The following is a 17,860-nucleotide window of genomic DNA, read 5'->3' on the forward strand; positions in this document are numbered from 1 at the left end:
GCTTACTTATATCCTGTGTTTGCGGCTGTACAACCGTGAGAAAATCTGCATTAGTTAAAGCAGTGTTTGCTCACCAGGCTCACTGTGATGCTTGCAAATCAGTTCTGTGCTTGCTTTTTGCTTGAGCTGTAGAAAGAAATTGTGCATCATCTTAAAAGCAAGCTGATCCTCGTGGTGTGGAAATAGTTTTATCGTATTCACATACTACCCCATACAAGCACCATAAATCAGGGTTACATCCCTGAAACTCCACATGCTACTTTTTAATGTGGACAAAGCAGCAGCTGCTCAGGTCAAATGGGATGAGAAGCCTGTAACGGTCAAGAGCTTCATTTTGCATCAAGCAGCATTATTCCCTTAAATGTCTCATATTTTCTCTTAAGAGAAAAAATAAGAAGTTGACTCCAGATGTGTCAAATGTTCTTAACCATCCAAATCTGCTCTCCCCCAGGTGTGCTGAATGATGTATCCCTCTTAAACATAAGTAACCAATTAGCATAGGTAACAACCCCTAAACACTATATAAGAGCAGGTGTTGTGTCTTGCCCAAGCATTGGAGAGATGCCCCCCCAAAAAATGCTGCAAGCAGAGAGCTTCTGCTGTAGCGGAAAACTGTTAAATAAACTTAAAGTACATGTGATTTTCCAGAATGTCAGCACTGATTTTCAGGGGCGTAAATAAGACAGTGCAGGCATGGAGGTTGCATTGGGGCCCATGGGGTGAGGGGGCCCTCCAACTATTTTAGGCAGAAAACAGTTCCTTGTAAGTAATTTAGATTGCTACCTTAGAATTATACCTGTGTTCTCAGAAAAACTCCATTTGCCATTTGCTATATATGCCTTTGAAAAGGCAAACCCATCTCCATCATGTTTCTTTTCTTTGTAAATAGCCAGTATCAATCTATAACAAAATATGTTATGAAATACAGTATATGCTTTCTCTTCATTAAGTATAAATAAGCTATTAAAAAAACCATATAATTAAATGAATAATCCCTTATTTACATAGGTATTTTTGTCATATATGTGATGATGATTTCTGGGTAATATGCATGTTGGTGTCAAGTCTCTATTTGATCATGTGATGATAAGATTTTATGGTAGCCAGTTAAGGTGTATGACAAGTAACTAGCATGCCTTAGGGCTCCGTCATAATAGTGTGCACTAGCTTACGCCTCTGCTGGTGTTACAGGAAAATAACAATCCTAGCACCAGCAAAACAGTTGTGATGCTGTAAATGCGGTTTCAGTAGCAATGGCGGAGGAAGTGTTCAGATCCTTTACTTAAGTAAAAGTACTAATACTAAGATGTAAATACAAATAATACTCCATTACTAGTAAAACTGCATTCAAAATCATATTACAATGGGAGTGCAATCACGAAAATGTATTTAAGTATTAAAAGTAAATGTACTCCATGCGGAAGAATTTTAATCAATTTAATAAATCAAAATAAAGTAATTAAATAGTTGCCAGATAATTTCCTAATCAACTGCATTCAGCTGCACTTGTATTTTTACATGTTTTGTGCACAAAAACCTTAATTTTCAAAGTAACTATTAACTGATGTTATCAAATAATTATAGCGTAATAAAAAGCACAATGATTCCCTCTGAAGTATGGTGAAGTAGAAGTAGATTAGATAAGTTAGAGACACATTGTGGTGTGATGAGTAGCCTCCAACTGTCTCTATATGTATATCTTGATTCAACATCCTTGTTAGCACAATGTATTTATGTTATTTACTCTCTATCTTTATCTGTTATTACTTGATTTTAATCCAAATTTAATTCAGCCCCACTCTTAATTGTAATTTTTTAATTAATTTTTTCTATTTTTTTTTTTTTAATTTATTTATTTTGCTTGAGGTCGTCATATATACGGAAGCATATTGCATTCACTTGACAAATAAAAAAGCCCTGTTTTTCTGAGTAATTTTTTCTGTTTTTCTGAGTAATTTTTTCTGTTTTTCTGAGTAATTTATTTACTTTTCTGTTGTTTTTTTTTTATTGGTGTAATATTTTCTGTTGTTGGTAGTAATTTTTTTCTGTTTTTCGGGGAATCTTTTTTTCTGTTTTTTTGTTGTTGTAAATTTTTTTCTGTTTTTCGGGGAATCTTTTTTTCTGTTTTTTTTTTTTGTTGTTGTTGTTGTAAATTTTTTTCTGTTTTTCGTGGTCATTTTTTTTCCTGAACCTGTTACTAATCTAACCTGTTACACTGAGCAACAGGCCTACACTAGAAGGATGCAGTGGAAAACATAGCTAGATTATCATACGCTGTGTGTAACTAATTACGTGCCTTACCCTTATTGATCCCGTAGTTGAAATTTTCTAGGAGCAGGAGCACGGATGCAAAATACATCCATGAGCAGGAGTCACCATGGATGCAGGGGTCACTTGCAGGTGCCAGGTGGGAGCTTCTCGCGAGATTTTGAAGTATCTCGTCTCCACAAAAAAAAAAAAAAAAAAAACTGAAAAAAAAATCCCAGGAAAACAGAAAATATTACTCAGAAAAACAGAAAAAATTACACAAAAAACAGAAAAATAAATAAATTACTTCGAAAAACAGAAAATATTACTCAGAAAAACAAGGCTTTTTTTATTGTCAAGTGAATGCAATATGCTTCTGTATTCATATGTTCATATTGCTTTTATACAAAAAAAAGTACAAAAAATTTGTACTTAAGTACAGTACTTGAGTAAATGTACTTCTTAACATTCCACCACTGGTCAGCAGAGGAATACAGTCACTGAAAGTATAGTAGTGTTTCTTTAGCCCACGAATATAATCTAAATTTGATTATACGATAATAAATAAAAATAAACTTGTTTTCTCACGTTGGAAAACATTATGTGAACTCTGAAAACCAGATGTTTTCTCTTATCTTGGTGGGCGTGCTCTTGACCACTCCTAAAATTTCTCTTGCCTTAGAGAATAGCAAAAATAAAACATCCCAGAATCAATGGGAACCAGCAAAACAAGAAAAAAATAAGAGTAAATTTGTTCATATATCGCCTCCTATATGAGGCCCATTGTTTCTGTACAGGGGGCTCATCAGCTCTCAGCACAGGGCTGCCTTTATTCTGGCATCTATCACACAGTTAAAGGTAAGAACCACTCTGTGATTACTTTGTGTGGCGTCCTCATTCCTAAAACACTCACACTGTGGTCAGCGGGCTGACGGCTGTGGCTGGAAAGTTCACCCTGCCTCTTACACACTCTGAAGTGTCATGTCCTGGTGATGCAATCTGCATGCAATGAGAGAAAGATGATTAATGAAGAAATAAAATCTAAGCAGCGTTATCGCCTAAGTGGGATGTCATTCTTGTACACTGATGTTTTGCGTCTCCCCAGCAGACATGACTTCATGTTCACTTGAACTCTGTAGGAGGCTGGTGGAGAGGATTGCCAGTGATGAGGCATGGGTGGAGCATTCCTCTCAGTCTTGTGTGCACTATTTAAACACAGCATACACTGTGGCCACATTTGGTCTGTTTGACCATAATTGCCCCTTTTTTTGTGAGGCATGATCAAACTGACTACTTATCCTGTGACATTAATCTGTCCCAAATTCTGCAGAGAAAATACTTTGCTTGTCACTGTTATACTTACAGTAGATGCACCTCCTATAAGTGATATTTGATACCCTGGAAATGGAAGCCAAATATTTATTTTGCAGTTGAAAGACTTGCTTTAGCTCCTTGCTGTGGCTGTAAACTTCCTCTAGATGGCACCACAAACCTGCAGATGTCTCCAGAAAAACTTGGAGACACAGAGTTCCCTGTTTTGTTAAACTAATTCTTTCCAGTGATGTATGCTGTGAAGATTGCTTGAATATAAAGTGACAGGAAGCTATCAGAATTAAGGTTTATGCGTCCAAGTTTGGATATTAATGTGTGTATTTTATATGTATGGTTGGGTAGGATAGTCACTTAATGCGTAGAAGCATACATGACACCATCCTTTAATTCCTTACAGATATACATCTTGAATTTCAGTTTGGAGGCAGCGAGTAAAGCAGCCAAACAGCTGATGGGAATGTGGGAATATATCTCCGGCCAGGATAAATAGCTCTTATTCTTTGTGACACTGAAAGTGTATCCGGACTACTCTTCATTTTGGATCCCTCTCTAAGTATTTTCCTAGAAGGGTAATAAGGGTGGTCATGTTATTCATGGCTATTTTCTTGTCAGTCTGCGCTCAGGCTCTTTGTGACATCTAATTGATTTCCATTACTCAGATTTTGTTCCTTCGATGAGGAGAGACAAGGGGAGGGTGGGGTGGAGTTCAAATATGACACTGAGTGTAACTCCCATAAGGTTTGTTTTACCCTTAACACACACTGAACACATCAAAACACCATATACTGCAATACTTTCCTGCCACAGTGACTGTGAAAGTCAGCGTTGATTCAATAAATTCAGTACCTCAAACACATTGCATTACTGATCAGTTCTTTTTTAAGGCACCAAATTGTTGTGTAGCAGCAGAATGTCAGGCCAGCGAGACACAGATGAGCATCACAAATCAAACGGCACAGCCGAGTCTGTGTTCCCTTAAAACACAATGAAGCGTTTCCATGAAAGGATCTGCATATCCGTTCACTTCCAGTGTCCCATCTGCACCCGCTCACCCTCGAAATGCCTCAGCTTTTTGTGTACGAGCATCAACAGCAAAGCCTTTGCGAGGCTTTTCTAATGAAAACCATTCAAGTCAATCAAGTTTACCAGAGACCAAAGGCCAGTGTAATTTGGGAAAATTGCTGAAACTCCAAAGTAATCTTCTGTAATGTGATCTTGCCTATTGAACACTGGCTGTACTGTACGTGTCGGATAAGAGCTCAGTCATTTTCTTCAAATGCGGTCTTGACAAGCAGCATGGATATCCACCTGCAAGTAATCATCATTCTAGTGTTAAGTGCTTTGATATTAAAATGACTGATTTAAGACCATTTGCTGCTAGTAGATAGCGATTTGAAAACACTTCCATATGTTGATAGCAAGGATAAGCTGGGTTTGTGAACTGAGGGGGGGGGCTGCATGTTGTGTTTACTGTTGTAGAACAGCCAGTGAAAACACAGCGTGTCATGACTACAGTTTTTCCAGTTGAAAAAGCAGACTATACATTTAAGTAGAATCATGTAATCAAAGCTTGTTAAATAACAGGGTGAAGTCAGGTAAAATAAAAAATAGGCTACTGATAAATACAGTTTTATATCCCAGGGTCTGTAATGTTGGCAGAAAATCACCAAGCATGTTACAGCATCGTTACTGCAGATGTGCTTCACATGAAACAATCGTTTAAATAGGTCTGAGATAACTGGGATGGGCAGAGCAAAGATTAAAACAAACTCCACTCCACTTGCAAGGTAAGACATGGCATGTTGATTTTCTCTTTTTGTTAATAAGAGTGCTGCAGCTAAAACAATAAGGGTACAGTGTAGCCAGACCTATCTCCACAGAGATCAAGCACAAGAGAGGGTCAGGAATTACTGATTATCTTGCTGCTATAGGCAAAAAACATTGGCTTGTTTTTATTCCTTTGAACCAATCACAGTTGTCCTGGGTGGCACTAAGCCCAGGATGCAAAATAGTGTCAGGGTGAATTTGTTTTGGTGGAGCATTTGCACATGGCCCCGCAAAAGAAAACGCCACTGTATGTCAATGTTTGACTCAACTTTTACTGATAAAAAAGTCGATTATAATTTGATAATCGATGTTTGCTTGCTGAACGTGGCTCTTACAGAACTCTAGCAACATGTTGGTGAAGATTCTCGGTCTTCCAGGTACTGTAAAAGATTACCATGAACTCTGACTGACTTTACTGAGAGAACAAAGCAGGCGTGCCTTATTGCACTATCCAAATCTTTGTCAAAACATACCATTTTGAGCGTGTAAATTGCACGTAAGCGTTTGAGAAGTTATTGTTGTTTCCTGTAGCAAAGGGGATTTGGAAACAGTAACACACAGATAGTGTAAGGAAGGGAGAATGCTGGCCGTAATCAGCTGCTCAATGACAGGCTGATAGCCACAGACTACATCCAGTGACTCAGACCGAAAATGCTTGTAGGATGTTAAATTTTGTTTGAGTTATATTCAGTGTTGTAGTGGAGGGTGTACTCAGGTATATGGGATATACCCACCTCTCTTTTTTGGCTGTTTACAGTGTGCCCAACTGTAAGTCAAAAAGCCACTGGAATATATAGAGGAGTATACCCTCTTCCTCTTTGGTACCACCTCATCAACTACCTCTACACCACTGAATGTATTAAGAATATTTTCACAACACACTTCACTTTTTATAAGAAAGGGTTTTCAGTGACTACTTAATGCATTCAGGTAAAATGGGTCATTTTTCTAAAGTGAAACCAGAGTTTTTTTTAAGCTGCCAGGTGCCATTAAATCATGACTTATGCTAGCATACCACTCTGTACTATTACAGATATTTTTTAGTAGTTTCATCACTCAAAAAATATTAAAGGCGATGCAGTGAGCCCATGTCAGCCATAATACTCCAGAATTAGCCGTCACTGTTACACACACGCATGTCCATTGTAGACAATATCCTCCAGAGACCATGTGTCCTCATATGACGACATCACATTTTGGGTTTACTTGACCCTATACTTCATTCTACTTAACTTAGACCTGTTGTCCTACCCTGGAAGTCCAGAGTTCTCACGAGAGCACAATTTGAATTTGCTCAGCGAGTCACTCTGGCAATCAGTAATGATGCTCATTACCTATGTCCATAAAACCAAGTTGCACCAATCACATCATTGTATCTGATATAGGCGGGCCAGAGGCGAGCTAAACAGATGACGACAGTGCTGCGACGACGAAGTCTGGAATCAGTCAGTAAACATTGCAAGATGGCTACAGATGAACACCAGATGTTTGAAACGGCTTTGGCCGCTACAATGAACGAGTTAGACTTGGCTTTTTCTCTAAAAGAGGAACAGAAGATGGCGCTCGAGTCTTTCCTTTGCAAGAAGGACGTTTTTGCTGTTTTGCCGATCGGATACGGCAAGAGTCTAATTAGTCTCGCTCACCAGACCTTTCTCAAGAAAAGAAAGGTATGTCTGGGCCGACTCTCACTTTAAGATTGGAGGAAAAAAACTCCCCGGCTGCTTGTATTTCTTTCAACCGATCACAGTCGTTCTGGCCGTTGCCACAGCAACGGTGCGCTTGCAAAAATATTGCCGGGGGGGAAACAGGTTTTGGTGTAACACACCCACAAAAATATAACCTACAGGACGCGAACCATGGCAGAAAAAGGGCTACATCCCCGCAAGATCAAACACCGCAAAAGTTAGTAAAGGACGTGTTGAAAACGGTTGAAATCTGCTACACAACCGAAGGTGGTAGGGCGGGACTTCAGCGGGTGGCTCGTTCCACCCAATGAGAGGCTGATCTATGCAGCGAACTTCCGCCCACTCAGACTAGAGTCTAATCTACCAGTTAGCTCCACTGGTAGCTAAGTGTATACGTCACCCCCGTGTATTGTTCTGATTGGTCGTAGTGTTATCCAATTGCGAGCAGTGATATTTACAAATGCATGCTTGGTGCTGCCCCTCGAGTTGGGCCATTTACATTACTCATAGCCAGACCCTAAATCTTTCTAGATTTGGGTCTGGATTTCCAGGCTACTGTTGTCCTCGTTCGTGGACGCTTTTTGTGCCATCTAGTGGTAGTAAGAGCACATTACACTAATCCATGTAAAGACGAGATGGCAGCCACCTCTGCCAAGTCAGTCTGCAGCCAATCCCAACATAAAAGTGGACAAGTCCAAAACCTGATCAAAGTCAATGGTTGAAAGTGATTATTTATATTTAATAATGTTTGTACTTTGATATGGCAACAAATTTGACCAATTTTAGCAACAGTAACAAGCTAAGTTAATTAGGAAGTACTCATTTGAGGAGATTAGGACTTAATTATTGTCTCATTTGAGGATGTTGGGACTTAAAGTTGGTTGACAGTGTTTAGGTTTTTATACTTATTGGGTCCTACTGATCCCAAATCGCTAGGAGAAATTAAAAATGCATATCAAACAAAAGTTCAGATCCCACACAGACATGGCACCAAGGAAACAGGCAGCAAAAGAACAGACAGAGCATTTTTAAATAAATAGGTAGGTTACATTAATGATTTAATAATGACTGAACTGATAAATGGATTTAATCATTTAAGAAATGAAAGTCCCATTTTACCTGAACATGTCATTGGAGTGACATGGGGGTTCTTGGTGTGTTTAAATGTCGAAAGTTTCCATAGTTTTTTTTCTTGACAACATGTTTTTGTTCTAGAAATATGGCAGAAATCCATAACAAGTTCTAAAAGTAACACCTAAGGTAGTCTTTAGAATTTTAGGTGGTTTTCACGGTCGCCTAATGTACCAATAAGTGTCTCAAATTACCTGACTTCACCCTAATGAGACTTAGTATTAGAACTGCTTTGTGATGTACTTCATTGAAGTTTAATGCAACTACCACAGTAACCACTTGGGGGCAACGTTGGCTAAAAAAAAAACCCTCCATCAGAAGCTGATTTTATCAAGTTGTTTGTTGACGCTCTTATCAAAGTGACAGGAAAGGACAGACAATTTCACCGCTGAGATATTTGAAATCTTGCAAAATATCCATGTCAAACTTTTTGTGTTATCTTAGCTGAAAAACAAATAGTATCATTGTTTATACCGGAAGCATCCCTGTGACTTTGGGAAGAATACACAGAATCCAAATGGTTGCACGCAGAATAACAAACACTCTCTAATCAGTCCGTTTTCTGAATTGCCTCTCAAAACTGAACTCATGCTCGGGCACCTGTTTCAAAGAACAGGCTTGTTTATCAAAGTCCTCCTCTGTCAACAAACAGAATAAGCGCGATGATGGCTGGCTCCTCAACCCACATCTGATTTCAGCAAATGTGCAATTGTTCAAAGTGAGTTGTGCTTCATTGATTTGTTTCAAGGCAGAGGAAAAATAACCTCAGGGCTTCTACCAGTTAGAAATAACAATGGAGTCCTTCTTTGCTGTTTGTAGTTTTTTGGCCTGACATCAGTGGTAGTCGAACAAGGAGGGATTTTCACTGAACATTTAACTGCTGGTTGGGACTGTGAAAAAGACTACTTGGGGCTTTGTGTTAGTTTATCAGATTAGTAAATTATACAGTCGTGCTCTGATATTACAGTGATTCAGCAGAGATTTAAAACTGATTTATCTCTGCTTTTCTTTTTGGTGCCTCATATGATTTAAACATCTCTTGATTATATTGACTTTAGTGATCAAAATTAAGGAAAGAATTGATTTTTTTCTTGGAGGTAGCGCTAAAGTTAGAAGGAAGGATCGATACCACTTTCATGTCAGTGCTTTAAAGGGGCTCTGTGCAAAATTCAGTGTGTAAGAGCTGTGGGGACACACTTCTCAACATGAAGATGTCTGAGCCGGTGGCTAGCAGCTAACACCTTGTTTCCACCACATCCCCAAGATGTAAGCCAGGCTTTGAAGCCAATTTTTATAGTGGCCAAATAGTGGTACTGCAATTTCTGGGGTCCGTCACCTGATGCCATCAGGCCCCAAAAGACTTTTTCCCATAGACTAACATCAGGAAAGAGACGTCTGTAAATCAGTGGACACATTTTTTTTTAGCATCACAACCCCACGAAATGACTCATCCCATCATTAGGATATAATCCATTTGGTCTGATAACATTTGGAAAGTTTGTAACATTAGGTCATTTTATCCCCATTCAACTTAGTGGAGCGCTAAACCATAAGTATCCGGCTTGGCCAGTGGAAGTCTCTAGTGCACCAGCTCTTTGGGCCCAATGATGCGGAAGCAGTGCCGATCATCCAGGTAATTTCATATTGGGGAAATAGAGTTTTTTGGCTTCATGCGCCACTGAGCAGATTTCACAGGAATGAACAGGGCCCCACTGCTAAAGCTGTATCCAGGTCTCTTAATACATCCATGATTTCCACAGTTTTGTGTTAGTATGTCCCTAGTATTCAAGGCGAGGAAATGCATCTCTCAGATACATAAATGCACCAGTGCAGAAGTGTTTTTTGCCACCCAGTCTTTTTTGTTTTTATGCTAACTTTCTGTGGAACGTACACTCTGTCCGAAATCTGCTGCAAAAGTGCTTTTTTTTTTTTAACATACTTAAGTTTAGCAAACACATCGGAGATCATTTTTTCATAGGAATAAATGGACTTCCAGTTGACTACATTATGTACACAGACCTATCTGGAAACAACGTGTATCAGTGCTAACTTCAAAAAACGCTAATCAATAGTAACAGTGCTGACAGAGCTAATTGCATTACCTTGGGGGGATTTGGAGGTTGGGTGCAATGCTTCCACAATACGGCCGTCCCAATATTAGTGATAGCCTTCATATGAGTGCAATGCAAAGCCGTGGCAATGAGCTAGCCCGTTGTATACACATATGCATGCTGGGCCAGAGCAGCCAACCACAACAAACCATAGAGAAGCTCGGATAGCAGTACACACAAAGGTTGGCTGACTTCTTTCTCTGCTCAGGACGCCATTACTCTACTGTTATGTCTTAAGTATATATAGCAAAGAGTGGTTTGCTGCTATGTTAATGCTCTGAATATTGCATACAGGACCTTTAAACAGAAGTAAAGAGGTGATTAGCTTAGCTTAGCATAAAGGTTGGAGGCAAGGTGTAACAGCTAGCTTGGCTCAGGCCGACTTCAAAAATATGCCTCCTAGCTCCTCTAAAGGCCCTGACACACCAAGCAGATGGTTGGCTGTCAGTCAATATTAGGCTATCGTTGAGCATCTTTCACCCTATTCACCCTGGTGTGTCCCACACTGTCAGCCTTAGTAAGCTGTTGTCGGTTTTATTTTCAGTTGATCCAGCATGTTGAATTGGTGTCAAAGACGCTGAGGTCTGATGGTGAATAAAATGACTGATTGGCCGTCCAGCTCAGCGCACAAAAAGGACAAACGGAAGTGAGGAAAGTAAACAAACACCTAAAATCAAGAGAGTGAGACCAAAACAAACGTGTTACATAAGGTCAGATCATTTTTCTTAAGCCATTGAGCTCTTAAGCAGAAATGTTTCGTGATGATTTGTGTTATTGTTCACTGGTGCACGGTAAATATGCTCTATCCCTTCAACATTGGATTGTGTTGTTAATGTGCTAACTAGCATCATGACAGTCTTCCAGTTTCCCTTTTTGAATGACGATTACAGACGACCCACGTTTGCTGGTGTGAAGAATATTCATGCAGGCGCAAAACATACAGTACATGCTAGTGGGCCGTAGTCTTTCTGGTGTGTTCGTGTGCAACTTTTTGGTGGATACACAGGGGACATGAGGGGATGCAACAGTTGCCGTTCGTCGCCGCTGATTCTTTGATGCTGGTTTGGTGTGTCTGGGCACTTCAGCTCACTGATTATTTTTTTTGTCTGACTTGTACACGAGCAGAAAACAATAAAAAAAAAACATAAACAAAAGCAAGAAGTTGTAATTTTAAGGGGAGGTATGCATTGAAACTATTTCCTGGTTATTTACAGCAGAGAGGAGTGATTTCAAGGAGTCTTTGCAGCAGTGTTGCCAAGTGGACAGCTTTCTCACTGGATCTAAGGACTTTTCAGACCCTCTTAGCAACTTTATTTCTAAAAAGCGAATAGCGATAAATTTAGAGACTAATTCAGATGATCTGGGAAAAAAGAGAATCTCTTCTATCCTCTGTACAGTGGATGCAGGACAGGCAGGAGGACAGGAGATGCCGCTAGCTGTGGGATTTGTGTAGTGAGCTGCTGTGATTACGTTGATGCTCTCACTCTCTGGATTGGAAGCATGAGAACGTGGTGCATGATACAGTAAGCGCCATAGCTCTGATGACATTCAAATGTTTTGTTTGTTTTTTATTGAATCTAATTCAGCAAAGTTTTAATGCCCCCTCAATGCACGTGACATCATCTGGTGGCTTGAAGTGACTTTTGGAGCTACTGCTAGCTACTTTTATTGGAAAAGAGTTGGCAACACTACTTTGCTGGTTTCCTGGCCAGCTCATATCTGTTTGTGTACAGATTAAACAAACAATAAATTGCTAATTAATTAGCTTCAGATGTGTTGATAGACATAATTCTGCACTTCCGACAGATCAAGGCTAGCTGTGTCCTCCTGTTTCCAGCCCTTATGCCAAGCTAGGCAAACAGCCTACTGACTTTAGCTGCATACTTCGGACACATGTGCAACAGTGGTATCAATCTTGTCATCCAACTTTTTGCAAGAAAGCTAATCAGCTATTCCTTTAAAGAACACAACTCGTAACTTTTGCTCTTAACCCAGCCCAGGAATATGTAAACATCAGCAGTGTAATAGCAAACACACCACCATTCAGCTCACAATCAGAACCCACTTTGGCCCCCGTTAAAAGCCAACAACAACAATCTCATTAACATATGGAAATATTTGTTGCGGTCAAATACGAGAGACTATCTCCCCTTCCTGTCTCCATGTGATGTGTGAGGTGTCACTCAGAGATACAGTAGGGGAGGAGACTCTCTGTGCTGAAATGGTTGGTGACAGGGCTTTCATCCGACCCACTGAGGGCTCTTTGTTGTTATTTTGGGAGCTCTCATGGGTGCAATCTGAGAGAGCAGCAGACAGACGGGTCTCATCTCTGCACGAGCACACACACACATCCACACACACACACATACACACATACACACAGATATTAGGCAGAAATGCACGTGCACACACAAACAGGCACCTGCATATACAAAAAAATATTAATGACATGCTCACTGTCATGTCAATCAAATTGGCTGCTTTTCGGGTGGTATGAGGGTGGCATATGGAAAACCCATTAATTCTCAGTTATGAAGACATGATTGGAATATCTCAAAACAGATGATTTTTTTCTTCCATGTGCTGCAACATAATTTGTACGGAAGCTCATTTCTGCCATAAAAAAGATTAAAGATTAATCAAAATAAAATAAAAATAATCACAGTAAGCCAAAACTGTGGGGTAATAAGTAAAAATTCTGACCTACTATCTCATAAATTTGATGAAGTAAGTCAAAGTGTGACTTTTCTCACAAGTCTGAAGCATTTTTTTTCATGCCCAACTTAATTTTTTAAGTTTCAATAGTGAAAATTATCCATTAAAAGACTGAAGTGAGTACTACAGCTTGTTCTGATGTTGCTTAAACGTGATTTATTTTATTTTGTGCAAGGTGAACTCCTGTGGCACCAGTTTGACTGAAGCCTCAGCTCACTTATCGTTAGTGTGGTAGCCATTTTAATTTTTTTTTTTTGATCTGCCAAAATTTTGAGATGTCTTGATAGAGTAAACAACAAAATTTGCTGTTACTAGGTTTCAGTACGGTTTTCATTATCCAGAATAACAAGGGTAGAATTACTGGAAAGACATGTTGCTTTTGAGTCTCATGTAAAGATTTATCTTTTTTTGTATTAAAGGTCCAGTGTGTAAGATTTTGGGAGATATACCGGCAGGATTGGAATATGATTTAATAAGTATGTTTTTTTTTTTGCGTGTGTATAATCACCTGAAAATAGGAGTGTTTTCGTTACCTTAGAATGAGCTCTTTTTATCCACATAGAAAGCGGGTCCTCATCCATGGAGTCTGCCATGTTGCACCACCATGGACAAACCAAACAGTGGCTCTAGATAGGGTCATTCGTGTAGTTAACGACAAGCAGTGTCACCAAAACACTGAGACAAGTTTGAGTCATCTAGTCTGTTTGTTGGTTTTGGAGAGGAAGAGACCATCCATCCATTTTCTAACCGCTTATCCTCTTGAGGGTCGTGGGGGGGCTGGAGCCTATCCCAGCTGGCACTGGGCGAGAGGCGGGGTACACCCTGGACAAGTCGCCAGACTATCACAGGGCTGACACATAGAGACAGACAACCATTCACACTCACATTCACACCTACGGACAATTTAGAGTCACCAGTTAACCTGCATTTCTTTGGACTGTGGGAGGAAGCCGGAGTACCTGGAGGAAACCCACGCTGACATGCAACATGCAAACTCCACACAGAAGGGCTTACACACCCGGGATCAAACCGGGAACCCTCTTGCTGTGAGGCGCCACCACACCACCATGCCGCCCGAGAGGAGAGACCTCTGCAGATAACTCCCTGTAAAAACCTCCTGAACAATGAACGCTGAAGAAATCCTTAGCGTGAGTTCACACTTGACACATGGGAAAAGTTTCAACTGGTTGCAATCTGCCATCCTCACCACTAGATGGCACTACATTCTATGACTCCTACACACTGCTCCTTTAATGTTATTGTTTTTTTTTTTTTTCATTGCAGACAGCTGACAGATGGTAGGAAATTAAAGAGAAAGAGATGTGACAAGGGTTGCTGGCCAGATTTATAGAAAATTGCATTCACCTCCATTGTGTTCTGGGGGTGGCAGGCACTGGCGTAGTCCCCCTTAGTATCAAGAGCATGTGCACTTTTCCCCCCAATAGAAATACAACTGTTTATTACTTAAGTTACTGTGTTATTTAGTAATGGGTACATTATTTATGTTTAAGTAGTAATAAATTCAGCATTATTGAGTTACTGGTAAATTATTATTTCATTGTCATTTATAGTACTTTGTATATCGTTTCATTTGTATTTCCAAGTGTGGTGTTCAAGTGGAGTCTTTATGTTCCCTTGGTTATGAGCTAACTGGTTCCTACCTGCCCTTGTTTTGTGGAGACAGGTGTGAGTGATACACAAGAGAGAGTGAGTGCCTCACGTAACAGTGAAGAGAAGTTGCTGTACCCCTAAGTTGGAATGTGTTAGCACTGTCTTTCCGTGTTGGTGATAAATTAAACGAAGAGGACGAAACAAATGTTGTAGCCCGGAAGAACTGGGGAACACCAACAACTAAGAAAAGAGGGTTATTAAAACATGCAAGTAGTAGAGGACTTTTATTTTGACAAAGTTGAATACATTTCCATCCTAAATTAATGCAGAAAAGGCAAAAATTGGTGCTTAAAAATTCACCAAATTACAGAAAATGAAGTGTTTGACCCTCAAAATTTTCTAGTGGAGGACGCCTAACCGCCAGTTTTACATGTGCTCCCCCAGTGTTGAAATGAATCCTACGCCCTTGGCAACAGAGGTTTCAGAGGTGGATAATTCAAAACCTTGGTGCATAAATCCAACGTTATCTACATGGCTAGATGCCACCAGGGCTGGATGAGACAATTTGGGTAAACAGACCCTTTAAAGAATTAAAAACTGGAGAAAAAAACAGCGTATTCCTTTCTACAGTGGAGCGTTTGAAAATTACACGGCATGAATGAAAATGAAAGTCTCCAGTTAACAGCTTAAGTCTATTTGATTTCAAATTCAAACAGTAACAATGATCATCACCTCTGACACAGTGTAAGATGCAAAACAAATGTTTAGCCTATCAGTGGCTTGTGTCGATAAGATATTTATGGGGTTGACAAAGTTGTCTCTGCGTCTGTCTTGTTGTCTGTTATCACGAGTTGAAGGTGCTTCCGCAGTGGCCTCTGACACAGATCACAGGCGGCTGCTGTTTAAAACAAGTGAGGAGATATATTCCTCTCACTGTGCGATGATGACCCTTGCTCTTAACCCCCTCCAGCAGCAGTTCATCCTCCAAACAATAACAATCAATTCCCTCCACATCTGACAGAGCCGAAGCACAACTTATAAATGATATGCATCTCCTGCTGGTCCCATGGCAACCGCCTTGACTTTATTGTTGCGTTTCTTTGATCCCGCCAAGCTTTGATTCATTTCTCTTTCACCCTTTTAGCTAAACATATCATGTGAATTTGAAGCTTTGTTCCTGACAGTCCCCGTCTTACCTCGCTCTCTCCACAGGCTCCTGACGCCTCCCAGAGGAGCCGCGGAGGAGGAGAGGAATTCCACTGGATTCAAAGACTTCTCTGGGTTTCTTTTGACTCTTCCGCCCGCCTTGCCTTCCCCCCCGCTCCTCATGTTGACCTGTTCCTCGTGATCCCCTGCCAAACCATCTTCCTGGCCCTGGGGGACTGTGGCTGTATGTGCACAAGCATACGCATTACATGGGTGCATGGAGGGCTCCGAGCTTTTATTCTAGACACGGTAAGTTCCTCTGCATGTCCAGGCCTTTGATTCACTGAACGACTAGGATGAACTTTGGTCTGATTCTTTGGGTGTTTTTCATCAGGTTTGTTGACAGAGCCGCAGATAAGTTGCCAAGTTTTCTTATGAGATGAGTGTTTTCTAATAGATTCCATTGAGATATTTATTACAGGCAGTTTGACATGGTCTCGAGACTCGTCTTCAAAGGCGTGGGACATTATATCCAAAGGACTTTCACCAAATGAGAGCGTAATGAAAAATGAAAAGTGTGTGTTTTCTCAGTACCATCTGGTTTCAATCATGGCAATATCCTAAACATGACCAGTTTCTTGAATCAGCTACCCTCAGCTTGCCTCCCAGATGTTAGGCACTCATTATTCCAGTCAGGCCTCTCCAACAGCTACACAAAATCAAACTTTTGCACCACTAAAATGCAAGTCAGCGAGTCACTCATTCCCTTCATGATCACTTTACAATCGCTGTTTTCACTGTTTTATTTGCTTCGTAACGGTTTCTAAGTTAAGTCATGTGATTTCACCAAGTCATAAATGCAGCTTTTTTTGTTTTTTAAAGCGTAAAATATTTGAAATATTAGAACTTTTGGTGCTCACCTTGATTTATGCACATCTAGAATGGTATTGTTAGAAGGTCATCACACAAATAAATGGATGTAATTTAGCCTTTATGCACTAAATCTAACTTTAAATTGACCATCATACTATATTTGAGGTACTGAATAGAAAGGGGGGATCTGAATTTTAAGATACCCCCTCCTGGTTTTGTTGCAACCAGTGGCGAGCCAAGGGGTGACTGGGGGGGCGTTGCTACCCTGATAAAATTGCTACCCATGAGTCTTCCCTACACTTGTTTCCAGTAAATGTGTTATTCCTTATAATCAATGTACACCTCCAAATTAAAGCTGTATATTTGCCTTTTTTAGGAAAAGGACAACCAGCCTATTTGAAGAAAAATAAATTGCCTTACATGTATAAATATATAAAACATTTAAAACAGGATTGTATTGTCAAAAAAAGGAAAATCCAAGGCACTCTTCTTTAAATGTATAGAAAGCCTTTATTCAAAAAATGGCTGTTTCATTTAGAAAAAGTTAAAACATGATGAAAGTGGGTAACAGCCCACGCGTTTCGGCACAAAAGCCTTCCTCAGGGTTTGTGCCGAAACGCGTGGGCTGTTACCCACTTTCATCACACCAAAGAGCACCTTCGTCACATGATTAGATGAGCCTTCTGAACACTCTGGACTTTCTTTTTGACTGAGGATTGTATTGTGTAACTCAGAATGTTAACATATCAGATAATTAGTAATATTAACTGTAAAACAAGAAAGCAAAATATAATAATAATAATAATAATAATAATAATAATAATAGTAGTGAACTTTATTTATATAGCACCTTTCATACAAGAAATGCAGCACAAAGTGCTTTACGTAAGGGCAGTATAAGCTCTGAGTGCTTCACATGAAAATAGACATACTGGACATAAAACAGACAATTCAATATAAAAGGACATTTAAAACAGTTTAAAACATGGATTAACTGAATCATTGAGTTGCAAAACTATAAATCATAAAATCAGGTAAGACTTTAAAAGAGTTGCAGCAGCGTAAAAAGAAAGAGTTTCAAACCTGTGTAAGGAAGTCAGAGCTAGTTAAAGGCTAAAGTGAACAGATACATTTTTAGCTTTCTTTTAAAAATATTTAGCGAGCTAGCTTCCCTGATATCTA

Source organism: Epinephelus lanceolatus, chromosome 14 (genome assembly GCF_041903045.1).
Source record: "Epinephelus lanceolatus isolate andai-2023 chromosome 14, ASM4190304v1, whole genome shotgun sequence".
Lineage (NCBI taxonomy): Eukaryota > Metazoa > Chordata > Actinopteri > Perciformes > Serranidae > Epinephelus > Epinephelus lanceolatus.